At 40.8% G+C, this 20533-nt stretch overlaps 2 pseudogenes; both read left to right on the top strand.

The window, feature by feature from the left end:
* Nucleotides 1-20533, top strand: part of Actb-ps4 (actin, beta, pseudogene 4) — a 75021-nt pseudogene that overhangs the window by 16583 nt on the left and 37905 nt on the right.
* LOC120100334 (U2 spliceosomal RNA) lies at nt 15069-15193 on the top strand (annotated as a pseudogene).

Below are 20533 nucleotides of genomic sequence, written 5' to 3'. Positions count from 1 at the left end.
GTTAGCTGGTCTTGTTGTCTCTGATATTGGCTTGACCCTCCTGTAGGCCTGTGTATCAGCACTCTTGGGAGACCAGCTCTCCTGGGCAGGATTTGGGTAAAGAGAGGTGTGGCATTGGGTCAGCTCCGGGTGCAGCCTGAAATCGGAAGGATCCTGTCCCAGACTGCTCCTCGGTTCCTGTGTCCTGAGGGCTCTAGATGGGTCCCTCTGGGCAGATGTGGTGCTCTCAGGTGTGTCAGCACTACTGGGAGTCCAGCTCTCTCCCGGCAGGATTTGGGTAGAGAGAGCTGTGGCATAGGGTCAGCTCCAGGTACCGACTGGCAATAAGAACTTCTAACACTAAGATTGAACACAAAAACTACACAGGGAGGTTAAACATCAAAGGAGAGTAATGCATTCAAGTCTACTGCAACTGGAGGCAAAAATGAAGTGCTGAGGAATATAGGGGGAGATAGATCAATGTGCTGAGATCATCTGTGTTTGCTTATCAAAGCTAGAGTCAGTTTCCCCCTCCCTCAGAGACTGGAAGTTGATGGTAGTGGTTTTCTCCATAACCACTTTCTTTTTGTTTTCTTCCTTGTCAATATCACTTTTATTTCCACAGATGAAGTGATCAGATGAGAGCCATACCCAAGCTGTGCAAATACAAGGCTTGGGCTGAGCCCAGACTGTTTTCTTCTCTAGTCAGACTCTCCCTAGACCTAGGCCTGGAAGCTTCTAGCCTCTGTACAATATAATCTTCCAAGCTGACTGATTCAATTCAGTTTCTCTCAGCTTCTGACTGAATTGCTCTGCCTGGCCTCTTACATTCCCCCCCCTTCCTAAGTAGCCTCTCTTTGTATGTTGTTCTCATCATGCAAGTTTGGTATATCCTGTCTCTGACTCATTCTGTCAAATCTTTCTCTGATTTATCACTTTGTCTGCCACTTAATTAGATATCAGTTTCAAACATGGCTGCTTTCTTGTACAAATTAACTTTGCCTTCCTTGTTAGGGACTAAAGATGTGTACTGAGGATGTGTTTGTATTCCAGCAAGATCATACTGTAACACAGGGCATGTATACATTCTAGTCAGATCATAATTTTGTATGTGATCCCTTGCCAGAACAGTCATATTGGTGGATTACCTCTACACTTTCTGCTTAAACACATGTATTTAAGCTCTACATATTTAGTAATTATTTTTAATGTTTATTTTTCCTTTTATTGAAAATGGATTTTCTTCTCATATACAGTTCTTTCCTCTGTTTCTCTCTCCCGTTTTTCTTTCTTTTTTTTTTTCTCTCCCATTTTTCAACGGAGGCATTCCTGAGATGGGAGGGAGATGTGTCTGACAAAAAAACAAAAAACAAAAAAAACCCCAAAAAACAAAAAAAACCCAGAAATATTCACAAGGCAAAGAGACAAAGGAATTGGGAATAGAAAGTTTCCCAGGAGCCTATAATCTGATAGGGACTTGTTTAGTCTGTAGGGAATTCTTAGGCATCTTATCTCTATAAGATGACCAGACAGCACAGAGAAGAAATGGTGGTAGCCTTTCTTAGTGGAACATAAATCATGTCTTTAAAAGAAATCTAAAGGTGCACTCTGTCCCCTGCACCATATTTCTTCTCTTTTAATTGTTGAATCATTGTGAGATCCTTGACAGACAGCTTCCCAAGACTGAAGAAGTATGTGATCTGTAATGCAAAGCAAGCCAACTAAATCACATCTCTTCATTTCTCTCTGCTTTGGTTTACTGGGTGGTACCACGGATTATGAACTCATTGCAAACAGTGTATCAAGACTTAAATTTAGGCTCAAAAGTGAGTTTGGGGAAAGTTCTCTTACTCATACAGAGGCACGAATCACTTTGTGTCCTCAAGGAGGCTTTTATTATAATGAAAAATACATAATGGAAGTCAAGTATAAAAATACACAAAGAGCAGTTGACTTAAGTACACAACCAAGGGAGGATAAAAACGATGTAAAGATATGAATAAAAATGTAAACTGAACAGGAAGTGGAAGGAGGAAGGAAAAGTGGGAGAGAGAGAGAAAGAGAGAGAGAAAGAGGGAGAGAAAGAGAGAGAGAAAGAGAGAAAGAGAGAGAAAGAGAGAGAGGAAGAGGACTGCTTTCTCTCATACAATCCTCAATGCTTTTTCTCTGAAACACCAGTCCACTGCCAGTGCAGGAGGTCATGACTTTAAGTCTGCCATGGTTGCCATGATTGCAATAGATTTCTGTTTTTTCTTTTTTATTTATTTATTTATTTATTTATTTATTTATTTATTTATTTATTTTTATTAACTTGAGTATTTCTTATTTACATTTCTAGTGTTATTCCCTTTCCCGGTTTCTGGGCAAACATCCCCCTAATCCCTCCCACTCCCCTTCTATATGGGTGTTCCCCTCCCCATCCTCCCCCCATTGCCGCCCTCCCCCCAACAATCTAGTTCACTGGGGGTTCAGTCTTAGCAGGACCCAGGGCTTCCCCTTCCATTGGTGCTCTTACTAGGATATTCATTGCTTCCTATGAGGTCAGAGTCCAGGGTCAGTCCATGTATAGTCTTTAGGTAGTGGCTTAGTCCCTGGAAGCTCTGGTTGCTTGGCATTGTTGTTCATATGGGGTCTCGAGCCCCTTCGAGCTCTTCCAGTTCTTTCTCTGATTCCTTCAATGGGGTCCTATTCTCAGTTCAGTGGTTTGCTGCTGGCATTCGCCTTTGTATTTGCTGTATTCTGGCTGTGTCTCTCAGGAGAGATCTACATCCAGTTCCTGTCAATAGATTTCTTAAACACTAATCTGTTTTCTTCAGATATGGATATTGAAAGCATTGGTGAGCAGATGTTGGAAGATGTTAAGCTTAGATGAGATGACCAGATTGATGCCACTGTGATGGCATTTGTGGCTTTCAAAGATGAAGACAAGACTCCTGAACTGGCACTTTTGCCATTTCTAGTGTTCGATGTCCTCCACCATGTGGTAAAGCAGTAAGAAGGGTCATAACCAAATGCTGGATCCTAGCCTTTGGATCTCATAGTGCAGAATTTGAGGGGACATTGATGCAGTTACCCAAGTGATGTTCTGGTGTGGCAGCAGAAAACAATGGAAATGTCTTTGTGTCAGTCATTCTCATGCTTGTAGGAATCTCAAGTACAGTGTAGGAGAATGGGAGAGTAAAACTCATGGAGCAAGAGAAAAAACATTGACATGATGGTGAAATGGTGATGATAATGCCTCAAGATGGCGGCCATTCAGTGAGGAATTAACTAGTGAGCTAAAGTACCTTTATAACTTAAAGTAAGAAAACAGTGCCTAGAGAAACAAGTTCCACAGTTTGAGAGCAAGGGCATTTGCAGGTTTCAATATCAAGTCAGTTCAGATGAAATCTTTCTGCTTGAGTGTCACTCGAGTCTGAAAATCCAGTGAGTATATCTTGGAAGTAAGTAATCACCATCCATTTGCTGTGTATATTTATGGACACAGAATATTAAAGCAATGTCACATTCTGTCACATATAATACCAGCTTGGCCAGAATTTGAGCATGTCTTCTGTGGAGAAGTGACAGGGAACTGCTACAAAGGAGGCCTGGGATGATTGATTTATTAATGTGTTGGTGTACACGGCTCTTTGGGAGAATATCAGGGCACTGCCTTTATTTACAACGACACAAGGAATAATGACAGAGGCTCTTCATCCTGGGTTTTTAATAAATCATCCACAGGAGAGCAAGATGGTTGTCATTTTCTAATTTCTGTGACAAGATAATAAGAGGCAAGCAACCTGAAAATTGACATGATATCAGCTCAGTTCATTGAGTGCTATCTAGGCGACATGTGTCAGGCTTAGAAGTCTCAAAGTATTTATCTGAAGTCTTATAAGAAACTTTTGGTTAGAAGTTACTAGTGAGCCAGTTTTCTAGGTGACCCATCTTTGTTCTATGTCTCGGGAGATACATCTGTGTTTAAATATTTCAAAAGAGAATATTTGAACTGGAACCCATGTGTTCCAGTTACATTTCATTGTATCTTACTGTTTTTAACCCTGACTTTCTCACTATTACTCCAGGCAGTGGAGAAGCATCAAGATCCTCAACACCTCTGAATACCAGTGCAGAACTGGCCTTACCTTGAAACGGGATTTATGTGAAGGCTTGTCTTTCGACCAAATAAGCTTTATGATGTATATGCTACTATGTTAGGTGGATGTTTTAGTATCTGACATAGTTTTTGATTTCCTGAATAAAATTGGTAATTAAGAATATTCAGCGTATACTGTATATTTAAAGATGACCCTGTAGGCTGGGCATTGACTCAGTTAGTCAAAGGCTTGCTGCACAAGAATCTGAGTTGGATATTCTAATCCTTATGTGAAGGTAGGCATGGTGGTGGGCACCTGTAATCCTTGCACTAGGTCGGGAGCTGGGCAGGAACAGGGAGATCTCTAGGCCTTGTTGGCAACCCTGAGTAGCCTAATGGCTAGATGAGAGAATCTGACTCAGTAACCAATGCAAAGAGCTTCTGATGAACAAATTCAGAAGCTGACTTCTGGGGCATACACATATATGCACTCCCATACACATGGGCCTGCACACAAAAGAGGGAAAGAAAAGAAGACAAAAACAGTAAGAGAAAGGAAAGAGGCCTCATATAATTGTACACCTGGAGGAAAAGAGGATCTCAAACTCTAGTGACCTATGACACTCAATGATAATATAGTTTTGGTTTTGAGTTTATAATATTAAGATTTAGGGGTTGGGGATGTAGCTCAGTGGTAGAGTGCTTGTCTAGCGAGCACAAGGCCCTGGGTTCGGTCCCCAGGTCCCCACCCCAAAAGAAGACAAGATTTAGTTGTGATTATTTATTTAATACATAACTTAATATATAGTTTATTAGTTAAGGAATCATCATATAGTTGAGAACCTTTAAGAAGCACTTTAAAGCCTATTTAGAAAGAAAATTTAGTGTCTGCATATCATATATAATTTAATATTTCCAGTAATTTTTATAATAAAGAAAATACATCTTTGTCCTAATCATTCACCACCAGTCATCTACTAATTAATCTAGGAAACATTTGAACATTGATTATGAGCTAATTGTAATATCGTTTTTTTTCTTGGAATACAAAGAAAAATAAGAGCCTTACCTGCAGACATATGCATTCAACAGCTAAAATACAGTATCCTTTTGAATGATGTATTTACTTTTATTTTATAATCTTACATGTATGAGTCTTCTTCTGCATGTACATATTTACACCATATAGATGTAGTGTATACATGTAGAAGAAGGATTGGATCCCTTGGAGTTGTACTTATAGGTAGTAGGTAATGGGTACCAAACCTGGGTCCTCTGCTAGAGTCTTGAGAGCTCTTTTAAACCTGCGATCTCTCCATCCCTTATTTAATTTCTTAGTTGACAAGAATTGTAATCTCTGCATGTTTTCAGGGGATGAGCCACCGTCTGGCCAGCCCCACAGCCAAGTCTAATTTGCCTATTACTTGAATTTATAGCCAACTTTCTTCATCTAGCATGTTTGAAAGCAGTCACCTTTCAAGGCACAGTAATGCAAGGACCATAGTAAACATCTTGGCAGTGCTACGTAATAGTTATAGATTAATGAACAACATTAAATATCCAGGCCATTTATTCTGAGGAAGAGGGAAGAATTAATCATGAAGGCAGCGCTCCAGAACCACATTAATTCTGTGCTCGAGTGAATATATTTATTTGAATACATTTTTAAAAGGCCATACATCTTGCAAGCATAAGAAAAATTGAAGGAAACTTCCTGCCTTAGTTGATTTCACATTATGGTGAACTTCACATAATTAGCTCACCGGAGACGAGACTCCAAGTGATACAAATGACAAGAATGGTGGTGGGATTTCTTGAGGGCGACACATTCTTGGTTACCCAGCAAAGGGACCCTGTACCACCCAAAGCCTTTTCTTTGGGTTTAGTATGCAGAGTACTCTGAGATTTTAGTTTGCCTCTCCAGGAATGTGTCCTGGGTAAAGAACCCTGCAATGGTCGCTTCTATTTCTTTGGCTAATGAAACAGATAAAATGCCTACACACTCATGTGCAAGATACGTGGGACATGAAATTGGAGCCATTTCACACTCAGTCAACCCAAGGAAGGTCAAGACGAAAGCTCTTGCAGAGCTTCATGGTTAATACAGCTCTGCCCTCCTGCAGGCAGATGACCTGGCGGTGAATCCACCAAACAAAATGTGCTCGGTATCTAGAACCCTGCCAGAGAGAAGTGCAGGCTGTCTTCCAAGTTGTGGCTTTAAGAAAATCCTATTATCTGATTATGTAACTAAGCAAAGCTAAACCCTGAGATTAGCATCATATCAAAGATAGGAAATTGCAAGAGAGCTCAGCAATGAAAAATACCAGGCAGGAAAACCCCTGCTTTTTTGGTTTTCGGGGATACAAATTTCATCACAGAATGTCCCATAATTCTCTAATCTGAGGAGAGAACGTCAGTTATTCATATCATTTTGACAAAGCATTAAAATAATCTTTGAAATTGGAATGGCACGTGTCCTTTAAAAGCCCACTGAGATGGTCCCTAAAAATAGTTTACCAAGCAACAGAATCGAATTGTTAGGGAATTGCTCTTTAATGCGTCAGAGAGTTGATTCCTGTGGCACTTCAGCTAGCCAAAGTAATAAATATAAAATGGTAATTTTTTTCTCCATGAGCTGTTCTTGCAACTCTCAGGAGTTCATCCCACTCCGGGGTATTATAACAGTGTGTGCCTTGCAGGCACCCGGACCCGCAGGAGAGGCAGTGCGCTCTGGTAGTTGGTTAAATGTACTCAAAAGAAGTTAGCAACTACAATTAATCCCCTGATGCCTGCCGCCGCTGTGTCTATTTCCAGAGTCTAAGTGTCAATGGGGTGTTTGGAGTACAAGGAAATTCTAGATTCCAACAACGAGTGGATGAACACCCTCCCCCAACCAGCTGCAGAGCCTCCCTCCCCACCCCACCCAGCCTCCCCACCAAAGCAGGGGGAGGAAATGCTGACAAAAGAATTTTTATGTCGGTCTAATTGAAATAACAACAAAATCGCCATTCGGGAGAAGGGCGAGCTGCTAAAATTAAATCATCCCTGGAGAAATGTTTACCTGAGGAAAAAAGATAAACGCAAATGATCAGAATTATCACAGGTTCTGGAGAAGGCCTGTGCAACTTGACACTGGGGCTGTTTTAGTTGTATTGTTCATGGGTTGTTTTCTAGAAGCTCCCAACAGCTCTCCCTTACTGCATAAACATATTACTTACTCTCTCCTTTTCTCAGTAGATGTGAAGCAGGGAGAGAAAGTGTTGGTATTTTATGCAACTGAATTTCTGGCTGGAGATGTAGCTAGATGAGAAGGCACTCCCTGCGGGAGGTGCTGCATTTGCAATCTTTTTTTTTTTTTTTTTTGTCCAAGCTGAGGACTGAACCCAGGGTCTTGCAATCGCCCAGCAAGCACTCTACCCCTGAGCTAAATCCCCAACCTGAGGTGCTGCATTTGCTCCCAAGCTTTGAAGAAAAAAAAAGTAAGCTCTACTACAACCTAAGTTTAAAACGTTCATTCTTGTTACTGCCATATTGTTTCTAGCAATTTCTAATGTATTCTTAATTCCGCTCCGATGAGAACGTTGCTAGGTAGTACACTGGGAAAATACAGACAGAGGCTGATGGCCTTAAAAAGGTGATAAGATGACCTAGCTAGGAAATATACTAATTTAAACATAAACATAAATGCTAATATACTAATTTAAACTTATTTAAAGATCTGTTGAATGCCAAGAGGGGACTAGCAATATGGACATACAAGCCTGAGCACGTCAGAGGCTGTCTTAGGGTGTGCCTGGAAGCTTGTCTCTTAGGCGAATCTAGATCCCACTAAGTTGGCAGTACCTGCAGTTTCCAGTATCCACTGAGGGCAGGGATATATTAGAACAAAACTTTAATAGTTAAACAGAAACCTACTATCTTCAGAGGCAAATAAAGACTTATGAAATAGCTGTGAGCCAAGGGAGACAAAAGCCAGAACCGTAATTCACAAGAATCATGAGCCATGCTATCATCAGAAAACTTAGTGCGAAAAGGTTGACATTTGGGAATCTGTGTGCCCTTGAGGGCTGATCTTAGGCAGAGGCCTTGACACATAGCATTAGAATCTCAATTGCAAGGACATAGAAGAATTGTAATGGCTGCCACGTCTTTGAGACCAGTTGATAGGGCAGAGCTGGGAATAACACCTCTGACAAGAAATATAATCACCTGGAACAGACAGGGCCAGGGAGAGGCAGAGGTGGTTCCCAAGCTTACAGAAAACACTTCGAACCGTTTAGATTGGACGATGGATAGATAGATAGATAAATGGTATGGGTAGATATATGGATGATGAATGGTGGGTGGATGGTAGATAGATGGATACATTGATGATGGCTAGAGAGATGGATGATAGTGAGGGATGGATTGATGAATGGATGATGGATGGATGATGGATGGATAGGTGATGGATAGGTGATGGATGATGATGAATGATTGGTGGATGGTGAATGTATAGATGAGATTGAAACAATACTCTGTTTCCCAGTTTCCCAAAGTAATAAATAAGTGTAATTAATTCAGTTTTGTAAATGATTACACAAACATTAAAATTTCAAACATGGAAATGACTAAGCAGAATCAACATTAAAAAAAAATACACAGAATATTAGCAGGACTTTTTCATGTTGTCTTAGCCCTCATAATAGCCAAGAGGTGCACACCGTCAAGATGACCAGTTTTAGTACTTGAGAAGCCACCACAGGAGTCTCAGCTCAGACATTGTGATCTATGCCATTAGGATATCTGCAGAGAGCAGCAAGCTTTGCATATAAAGACTTGAGGTTCAGAGAATCTTCTGAGTTATCACTAAATGTGACCTGCAGATCCATGGTAGGAAGCTGAGGTAAACTATGCAGGAGAGCCCAGTAGAGTAAAAGCCACTCTGCTCAGTCCTATGTTACAGATCGGACCTTCTCTGGGTTGCAGGAGGCAGTTTACTCATTGGGAGGAGTAGGTAACAGCCCTACATAGCAGGAGAGGTTGCCCCCTTCTGCCCAAAGCAGCATCTTCAACACCTCTGCCTGTGAGGCAGCAGCTGCTTGACTAGAATAGTCCAGACTCTACCCACAGCAGCTTTACAGAGATACAGAAAATAAAGATGTGCACTCCAATCCCAGCAGCAGAGCAATCACAAAGGGCCCCAGGTGCACATTTCTTGTTGCTAGGCTCTGACTTCTGTTTCTGCTGCCCCTGGATAAGAGCACTTCTGTGACTAGAACAGCTACAAGTCTTCTACCTGGGCTGTGGCTGCAGGGAGACCAAGGCTCTGCCCCACTTCCCCCGCCCCCGCTCTGGTGGATGACTCTGGCTCCTCTCTAGCCCAGATCTGCACGATTCCAGCTTAAAGCATTGTGTGGTTGCTTCCAGGAATTTCTCACAGAATGCAAAATATTCTAGTCAGAATCTCTTCTCCTCTAGGAGGGGTGCAATCATGCACCATGAAGGTGCATGCTCCCAGAAGAAAATCATTGGTACTCTGATTTAAAACGGGGTGATTAATTATACATTTAATGACGGACTTGTCTGCTATTGCAGTTGAGTTCCTTTAATAGCGCTGCAGGCTTGGGGTTGATAACGCATCTATTATCTGCAGCACTGGGCTGCCCAGATTGCTTTGGGAGGAATTCTGCCTCCCCTCTGCCCACTCTCGGTGGTCTTTCTTGATTTGGCAGGGAGGAGAGAAAAGAATGAAACAACCGTTGCCTAATTACTTATTTTTATTATCCAGCTTCATTATATGCTGCTGGACCATGGGGAATTGATTTTACTAATCCATTTTACCCTTTTGGCTGTGGGAGGGTGGGAAAGAGCATCAGGAGAATGGTGGAGATTTAATAATACCACACTTAAAATTCTACTGTACAAATAAACGATGATTACTTAGACTCTGATCATCTTCCTGGGCAAGAGCCCTAACATCTCCATTGTTCAACTCTCAGTTCCCTGTTGATCCTCTCCTTTCTTGGTCCAGCAGCGGTCAGTATACTTTATATCTTATGTTTAGTTTGCAGATGTCATTCCGTAAGCTCTGCTGCTGGTGTCTGTTCTTGCTTCAGTCACCACCACACTCACAGATCTTAACCCACTCTCTTTGTCCCCATCCCTGTGCTGGAGCTGGAAGCCCCCTCTAACAGTTAATGTGAGTCTCAGCCCCCATCTGTGATTACCTGTGCTTGATAAGTTGTGTAAGCTCGGCTTTCCAAGTGCCTCTGACCTACAAGGCAGAGCCAGCAGTGTAGTGTGTTGAATCGCTCCAGTAGCTCCAGTCAGATATAACCCTCGCAAACAGGATGACATATCCTTCTTGAAACTTTTATCATTGTCATTGTCATCCTCATCCTCATCACCATCATCATCATCATCACTATCATTAACGATCCTGGAAGATTAATAATGCTTATGTTATGTGGTCCTCCCTTCTCCCCAGGGGAGGTGGCCTGTTGGCCACTGGCCCACGAGGATAAAGGGGACAGAGTTGAAGAAAAGGGTTAGGACAGTTTGTGAGTGAGAAATGACAGACTTCTGGGATCAGCTCCAGAGAATCAGCTCTTTTATTTAGAGTGAGTAAAGGGCTCTATAGTTTCTGGGAAGGGGAGTAGGGATTTCCAGGGTGGGTAAGTATCACTGGCTTAGGGTAGTAAAGAAAGAATGCCTGCTTTGTATGGACAGGCATTCCAGGAATTCTTTTCAGAGGAAAGGACTTTGAACCTATAATCTTGCCAAGGATACCTGACAGGCTGCAGGTAGAGGATATGGGGTTTGGGCTCCCCAGATTGGGTACAGAAGAAGAAGCCATGTCATCTTGCACCAAGCTCAAGAGAGCTGTGTGGACACGGGGGAATTGGCCTTCAGCAGCAGGGCCCAACACTATTAAGCTGTAGAATTTCCTCTGTCCTTTTACTTTAATCGTGAGTCTGCTTTAGTCTGCCATGTATCTTAGAATCCAGATTTTACGTAATAATTGGCAATGTTTGGAAATCCATTCTTGGGCGCTATCATTATTATCATCACATTATAAACCTTCTCCTCATACCTTCCTGTCCTTAAGAGCTATTCTACCTGTACATTTCTAACCCCCCACTTCTTATGCATTAGTACAAATGATTATATAAGAATGGAAAAATGGACCTTTATAGCCAATGTGTCTTATGGCAAATCCAGGCAGTGGTAGAGCCCCAGAGAGGCCCCCTTATCTTAACCATATGCTTTGTAAACCACCCAACTTGACAATGTGGTCCTGAGAGCTGTGTCCCTACAGAAGGCGAGAGACATCCCCTATGGCCTCATCTCTCTTCAATACATAGGATGGGAGATTAAAATATGAGAAGTGACTTGGAGAAACAGATGTGGGTAATATTTTTGGGTAAAGACCGTCTCACATATTTTTTAAATGTTTCTTAACTTTTAACTGAAAATATTGATATAACAAAAAGCCATTTAAAATAACAGATTTGTGGGAGGAAATATGTGCAATCTCACAATATAAATAAATGCAGCTCATGAATAATTAAAATGTGCCTTGGCTTTTTTGATTTTCATAGATTTGAATTTTCTGTTCTCTGAAAGAGTTACATTAGCATCATTAACATTCAGACGATTAGGAAAAGGTGTCTATGGGGTTCATTTACAATTCAAGTGAGTCTTTATCTTCACTGTGGAGGAAAATGTACTGACAGAAATTACCCCAAATTCCCAGCTATGGTTTTTGATACATTTTTAAATATATCAAAGTGAACTGCCCTTATTGTAAGTATGGCTTATGCATTTACAATGTTTATATGGACAGTGTGTGGACCTCTATAACATATAATTAGGATGTAATGAAGTTGGTATTCATAAAATTGAAGGAAAGGACAAGATTGTGCTCTTATCAAAAATGTGCGTGCGGGCGTGTGTGTGTGTGTGTGTGTGTGTGTGTGTGTGTGTGTGTGTGTGTATGTGTGTGTGTGTTCTCTACTTGTGATCTAAGTTTGATTCTGTCCCTAGTGACTGCCATGGACTGTGCCCAACCTCCCACTCTATACAAAGCTAACTTATTCTGTCACTCACATTTATCAGCAACAACTTGGGTACCCTGGAGCTGTTCTCTGCTCCCCAGGCTGCTGGGCATGGATTTTCTGAGATCTTTTGGGCTATGATCATAGCCTTCTCATGTGAAGCTAGCTTCAAACTGTCACTGCTCTCTATTCCCTTTCAAATATGCACAAGGAAGCCAGAAGTCTTGTCCAAACGAAGCAGGCATGTCCCGCTGCATGTTATGGTGCAGGGCTCTGAGGTCTCACATCACAACTGAATCAACTTAAATGCAAACCAAGTGCTTTGGTCTGTAAGAGTCTTAATCTCTTCTCTGCTACCATATTTCCTAGACTCTACTATATTGTTTTCTGCCTTTGCTCCTTCCTTCCTTCCTTCCTTCCTTCCTTCCTTCCTTCCTTCCTTCCTTCCTTTTTTTCCCTGTATGGCTGCCAAATTCCTATTCATTATTAAAGCAAAAACAACAGCAACAACAACAGCAACAACAACACCTTCCATATATTTTTTGCAATGCCCAACCATTCCTTCTCAAAACTGAAACTTCATCCCCAAGCAAAGAATAAAATAAAATAAAATGAGCCCACTAAATAAACACAGAGTGCCTGCTTCATTACTTAAATAACCAGTCAGAGTGGAAATAACTGTCAATCCCTAGTAAATGCCCTTGAGACTATCATGACTCCCTTCTCCTGGGTTTGGAGGATGGATGTGAAGATGGAGGGAGCCTTTCTCACAGCTCCAGAGCTGCAGTAATATTGTGGCATGAACAGCTGCTTCTGCTTTTTCTCTAGTGACAGAGCTGAAGAAAGGAGGTGCAACAATCCCTTCCCTTAGCAGTGTTGATAGATTTCTGGTGATCTGCCAGGCACTCGTCAACCGCACCGAAGCACCATGGAGGAAAGTTAGAAAGAGAGACCGGAAGTGAACCTGGAGAGGCCCAGCCCACAGAGGGCAGGCAGGGAAGTGGTCCTGGGAGGACTCCTGAGAGGGCACAGCACATAAAGTGCTTGTGGCTAAGCATAAGATCCGAATCAGGATTGGCAGCACTCCCAGAAGGAAGAGCCATTGAGTGGGTTGGTGGGCCAGTGAGTCAGCCGAAATTGTGTCCTGGGTTCAGTGAGAGATCTCTCAAAAAAATAAGTAAATAAATAAAGGAGACTCCACTGAGGAAGGCATTCTCATGACAGCTGCCGGACTTGACACACAAATTACACATACACACACATGCACACACACATGCACACGCACATGCACACACTCCATATAAGGAGAGAAAATATAGCCAGAATTAGTTCTGAACAGGAAGTGAGACAAGCTACAAACCTTCAGGGTCCCTCCCCAGAAATGCACTTCCTCTAGTAAGTCTACCTCTTCCCACCGGCCCATGCTCTTCTGAAATAGTACCACCTCCGGGAGTCAGTGGTTTAATATCAGAACCTTTGAGCAACATTTCCCAATCAAACCACAAGCACCATGCTATTTTTGTTCTGATTTTGTTCTGATTGTTCTGCAGGATTAATGAAAACTGGCGCTGTGATATATCCAGAATTATTCTTTTTGCTAAGTATTGCTTCGACTACTTGCAGTCTTTTGTGCTTGTCAATTTTAGGTCTGCTTTCTCTAATTCTATTAAGCACAACATAGTATTCACAATGCAGTGGTGGCTTTTGGTAATATATCCAGTTTCATAATAAGAATATGGCTGATCGTGAGCATGAAAGATTTTTTTTCCAACTTCTAATATCATCCATGTTTCCTTCCCTGGTTAGTCTCATGCGACTGCCAAGGATGTTATCCATCTCTTTTAGAGTTCTGGTTCTTTTGCAATACAGATCTTCAAACACTGCCCCCCACCCCTGTCCCCTAGTATTTTGCTGAATTCATTGGGATCTGTAAAACCTAACCTTATTAACATGGGTTTCTTAGGTCTTTCCCAACTTCGGTTACCTTGGTTAAAGCTATGATGACCTTGTTTATCTTTTCAAGAGCCAACTCTGTGCCATCCAATCTTTGCACAATCCCTTTAATTTCCATGTCATTAATTTCTGCCCTTCAGCTTATTATTTCTGTCTGCTGATTTTGGTTTTGACTCCTCATTTTTTTTTCCTGAGAAATTGGAAGTAAACCATTAAGTTATTTATTACTCCTGATCACTTTTTAAAATGTTCATGTGCATGAGTGTTTTGCTTGCAGGTGTGTTATGTGCATTCCTGTTGCCCATGGAGACCAGAATAGGGAATCAGATCCCTCGAAAGTAGAATTTGAGATGGTTGTGAGCCACCATGTGGATGCTAGTTATGGAACCAAAGACCTCTGGGAGAGCAGCCTGTGTTCTGGGTGTCTAGGTACTCTGGTTTTCTGGATTATAACCGTCTGCTTCTTATTAGCTGTTGGTGACACGGGATTCTGGGGGTTACAAGCAGAGACATAGCTGTTTTCCCAAGCATTTTAAAGCCTACACCGATGCTAGTGTTTTCCGAGGTTCGCAGTCTCTCCTTTTGTCTTGTCAGTTTCAGTTTTACACATAAGTGGTTTTAATCATCTCCCTCCTGCTTCAGGTTGATATATTTTTACTGCTCTAGACTGATGGTTCTTTGACCAATTTGGGGAAGTTTTTGTTATATTTTTAACAGCATGTCATCGTGTACTCTTCTGAAATCCAGATTGTACACCTGGTGAGGTGTTGATATTATCTCACAAGGCTGTCACTCTAACCGTTTTCCCTCTGTCTATTTTACCCTCTCTCCTGCCATTTTAAAACTCTTTGAATCTGTATAAATTTGATGAATATTAGTTTTTAGCCATAGACAGCCTGAGGCTAAAACCATCCAGTCATTGTCCTCACAGCTTTTGAACACTGAGCTTCTAACTTTGCCATTTGACTCTTTTAAACATTTCCACATTCCTAATGATATTTCTATTTAATTCGCAAATCGCTTCTCGGCCTTTTGGCTAAGATCAAGTGTAGTATCTATTTAATTCACAAAATTGTATCTCCTTTTAATGATGTGAAATATACAACAGTTTTATAGTTTTCACATAATAGGGCTAATATTGAGGTAATTTCGTGATTTTTATTCTATTTTATTCTCCAATAGCCTTCATTAAGACTATATTAACATGCTTGTGCTGGTTTGAATAGGTTTGGTTCCAGACATTCATGTGTTTCAATGCTTGGCCATACAGAATATTATTATGAGGAAGTGTGGTCTTATTGTAGTAGGTGTGGCCTTACTGGAGGAAGTGTGTCACTGTAGGGGTGGGCTTTCAGGGTTCCTATGCTCAAGCCCCAGCCAGTGTGAGACAATTCTTCTTTGCTGCCTGTGGATCAAGATGTAGAACTATCAGCTCCTTCTCCAGCCCCATGTCTGCCTGGATGCTGCCATGCTCTCCCTCCTTGATGATAATGGACTAAACCACTGAACCTGTAAGCCAGGCCCAACTAGGTGTTGTTCTTTTATAAAAGTTCACTTGGTCATGGTCATAGTGTCTCTTTGAAGCAATGGAAACCCTAACTAGGACACTTCCTGTTGTCTTTAAGGCTGATGACTAGCCCTTATTTTAGAAAGACACTCTAGTTCCCAAATCAGATGCCTGTGGAGTCCCAGAGGACCTTACTACATTGATTGATGATTCCATCCAATCTGAGGAAGTTCTATCGCAATTCTCAAAGGCTAGAAGTCTTGTCTGGTAAGACTGCCAGGTATAACCCAGACCTCCAGAGAGAGACTTGGTGGCTCTCTTCCGGGAATCCTTTTGTAGTCACAGTCATATCTACTCATGCAACCTTGAGGGATGCCAGGGGTGACCTATCCTCTAGCTAAAGAATTGGGAAGAAGTCTTCAGGGAAGCACTGACTTGAAAACTAGTATCTTCTATTTCCAGAGTCTTTTCTTTTTTAATATCTATTTGCAATAGGAGGACTCATGTGTTTATGTAGTTATAGCAGACATTATTGTATATGATGAATGAACTATTCAACTGTGTTTCTGTTTCATACCAACTATTCCCTAAAAAATTCCATAAGCCCAAGTTATGAAAAGCAGAAGATAAGAGATGATTCTGAAGACAGTTGAGACAGATATCCTTCATGTTGAATAGTGAGACTGTGTTACATGTAAATCAGTAAAAAGATCTACTAAAATAACAACTGATTAAAAGATATTTATAATATAAATATGTATAGAAAAATCAATGTATTTCCACATTTTGCATGGGAGGTGGGAATAAAATCCCACCTCTAGCCAAGGAGCTATTGGCATTTTATGGCTTCTGGGAGAAAAGGGGTCAGTTTTTCTTAATGACTTGACTCCCGGTAGGTTGACCACACACCAAGGCAGGCCCAACTTTCAAGAGCAGTGGGACAGCAAAATGGGTCCTGATAGGAAAGAAAGAAGAAAACCTAAAGGTTGGTTGGTAGGGAATGGAGGTAGAGAGAATTAGTCTGGGAGAGGAGGGTGACTGTGATCGAAATCTAGCATATGACATTCTCAAAGAATTAAAAAATATTATTTTAAAAGAGCATTGGCCATCTAGGCCAATATAGGGTATTTGTTGAATTATGTATATGTATATGTATATGTATATGTATATGTATATGTATATGTATATGTATATGTATATGTATATGTATATGTATATGTATATGTATATGTATATGTATATGTATATGTATATGTATATGTATATGTATATGTATATGTATATGTATATGTATATGTATATGTATATGTATATGTATATGTATATGTATATGAAAATAAAATTTCTAGAAAAGTTTAATAAAATAATATTGCTATTCAAGTATACACACTCTTCTTGACCAGAGCCACTGATTTTCATTCTGTTGATGATTGCTTTTATGAATTGTTTTTTCATATTGAATGAGAGCAAACTTCTGTATAGCAGGCACTGCTTCATTCTGCCAGAGGTATGTGGGAATCTTTTTCCATTGGAGTTAGGACTAAAATCCTAAGACTAAAGGTGATTACCTTAGACTAAATAAGCATGGAATTTCAAGGTCTGGCTATCAATAAACCATTTGACTGACCCTTGTTGATAACTGTTTTGATAAATGTCATCTTTATAACATAATGAGAAAACTCTAGGTGCGATGATAGTAGTAGTAGAATCATTAACTGGACATTTTCCAACTCACTTAACATTTTACACACAGGGTTAGCATTCTTCTCTGTTCCTATAGATCAGGAACATGGGTGGAGTCATTAGTGAAAAAGCTATCTGTCCCTTCCAGGATCATGCACTAAATACAGGTTTGAACCCACAAAGAGATGGCACTCTTTCTTCTTTGGATATTTCAACTGAGAACGAAGAGTCCCAGGCTTTAAGGTTCTAAGGTGTTTTGTGGATTAGGTGTCATTGTTGTTGATCCACCCTGACTATTCCTCATAATTCCAATGCTGAGTGCTGTTTTAGGTCAGTAGGCCAAAGATCTCCTCAGCATAAACATCTGGAATGGAATTCTGGATCAGAGAACAAATTCATTTTATACTTCTGTAGAAGCAGAACAATAATATATCACTTCTGTTTAATTATCAATGTTAGAATGTCCATTTTGGGATTTTATAGAATCAAATAATTTTCAAATTGCTACAGAGGAAGACTTTTGTGTCTTTAGCAGTTAGTGTGTTGGGATGATGCAATCTGGCAGGTCCTGTAGGAAAACAGTCACAGGTAGTCACGAATGGCTTGGAAGTGAACTCTCCAAAGGTTGTAACATGCTGGAAAAATGTCATAGATTACACTGAACAAAGGTCATGCTGATAGGAGATGCTTCTGCAGGATCAGCTGAGGATGAAAATGAACAGCAGCTTAACAGTGAACATGAGGCCCAGAAACCCTTTCCAAGAGCTAAGGCCGCACCTACTTTGACTGTGATGACATGGCAGGAAATCTTGCAGGGAAGTGATTTTTGCCACACCATTGCTTACAGATCAATAAGGATATATAAGGATGTGTGTGTGTGTGTGTGTGTGTGTGTGTGTGTGTGTGTGTGTGTGTGTGTCTGTGTGCCTGTGTGTGATGTAATTATTATTAGATTATATTCTGTTTTCCATTTAAGTAATGCTTTAAGATTGGAGAGAAAAACAGCCTAATAATAGAAGTTTACTGAACACGCTAACTATTGGGAAGAAAAATATTAAGAGGATGTATTGATTATACATATATAATTAGCTATATAGTACTGATTTTTCTTAATAATATATCCCACACATATAATATCTTTGTAGAAGTTAATCTATTAATCATTTAAACAGTCTATTTGTGATAGAAAAATATTTTTGGAAACATATATTCTTATATAATTCCTTCATTCCATTTCTTGGGGGTTATATTGATTTTTTTGCCCATGTGATTTGATTGAGAAATGCCCCTCACTGTTCCACATGCTTAAACACTTGGTTCCAGCTTGTGGTGTTGGTTTGGAAGGCTGTACTTTTAGGAGGTAGAGGCTTGGTGGATCACTGAGGGCAGGCTCTGGGGTTTAGTACCCCACTTCCTATTGACTCTTAGCTTCCTGACTGTGGACACAATACAATCAGCTACCTCACAGCCCTAATGCATGCCTTTCCTGATGCACTAGGTGGTATCTTTCTTGATTGAAGGATATTGACGTGGAATTCTAAAATGATAGTATTTGCATATATTGCCTGCACATGCTTAATTCAAGCATATACTTCAAATCATCCCTAGATTGCATATAATGGCTGATGCCATGTAAATGCAGTGGAAACAATTGTCAGGATATCAGAGGGAAGAAGTCTGAATGTGCTCAATGCAAACTTGATTTCTTTCAGTATTTTTATTCATAGCTGATAGAACCCATGTGTATGGAGAGATTTTATAATGTACAGGCTCAAGTAGCTAGATAAATGTAAAAGAGAAGGGCATAGTGAGGGAGAAGCAGAAATTGAAGTGTTTCTCCCATGAGTCACCTAGAATGCTGAAGGCCATCAGAACACTGGCATTGGAAAAGAAACTATCCTCTTCTCGAACCTTGGAACAACAACCAAATGGCTAACACATTTGAGACTAAGAGACATTGAGATACTCTTATAACACAAGTGTGTGTGATAGAGCCAAGAGCATAGGACATGAACAAGGTAGGGGGGCTGGTCCTATACACATGCAAGCAAGACAAGGAAGTGGGATGTCCATTCTAGGTGCTCACCTTAACCCTTCACCTGGTGTAACCATTCCTTTTGATGTTGATTGAGTTGGATCCCAATACCATTGAGTTTGTCCGTGAAGAGCTTTCAGAAGGGTTAAACTGAGCAAAGATGACCACAATAAAGGTCTATGGTGTTATACCATGGACCACAGTTCCAGACAGAGAGGAGAAATCCAGCAGAGAACCTGAACTTTCCATCTCTGCTTCTTGGTCACAAGCAGCTCCACACTTCACCATGCCTTTCCTTGGTAGTAGACTGTATCTTAATACATGAGCCAAAACAAATCCTTCCTCCTTTAGGTTAGCTGCTTTTTGTCAGTTCTGGCCAGAGCTATTTATTAAACCTCTGTTTTGGGCCAAGCAGTAGAACAAAAGGTGAGACTCTGGGCCTAGGAACACAGCAGGGAGATTCTGGGCCTAGGAACACAGCAGGGAGATGGCACGTGGGAAGGTATTGTGTCCACAATGTCTGCCCATCAAGCCCATATCCTAATGGACTCTAAAATGAAGACAGTCTCTGCAGAAAAGACAGCATACCACCAAATATATATATATATGTATATATATACATACATATATATATATACATACATATATGTGTGTGTGTGTGTGTGTGTGTGTGTGTGTGTGTGTGTGTGTGTGTATGAAATTTCAAGAAACCAAACCTAAGAAATCAGAAATACATTAGAGTAAGACTTGGAAGATTTTAAAATCTAGGAAGAGGGATTGAACAGATTGACTCATGGTACTGGGGAGGAATGGGTGCTGGGATCTCACCAAGTGCCTGAGTTCATCTCTGCCTAGCTTATAAGAGCTTCAGTGTAGCTGAGATTGTTGATGCTAAGGCCAAAAAGGACTCTAAAAAAATCCAAGACAAAAACAAAGACAGTATCAAGGTACCACGGTGAGGACATGACTGTCGCTGTTTGGTGTGTGTCTGTAGAATATCTCACCCCAGAAGCTCTTGAGTTGGCAGGAAATACACCTGAAGAGTTCAAGGAAAAGCTACTACCCCTTGTCACTTGCAGCTTGGCTTTATGGAGACGGAGGATTAAATCCTCATCAAGCCTATAATTGCTGCTGTTGGTGACATCACACACATCCACAAATCTTTGATTGATATGCCTGGAATCCTTAGTACCTCAGGACTAAATATTCCTAACTGCCTTTCAGTGTTTGTGATTTCAGTGTACTGCATCTCTATG

The sequence above is a fragment of the Rattus norvegicus genome, chromosome 1, assembly GCF_021556685.1.
Source record: "Rattus norvegicus strain SHRSP/BbbUtx chromosome 1, alternate assembly SHRSP_T2T, whole genome shotgun sequence".
NCBI classification, from domain to species: Eukaryota; Metazoa; Chordata; class Mammalia; order Rodentia; family Muridae; genus Rattus; species Rattus norvegicus.
Note: the sequence above shows the minus strand (reverse complement) of the source record. Positions and strands in the feature narration are given on the sequence as shown.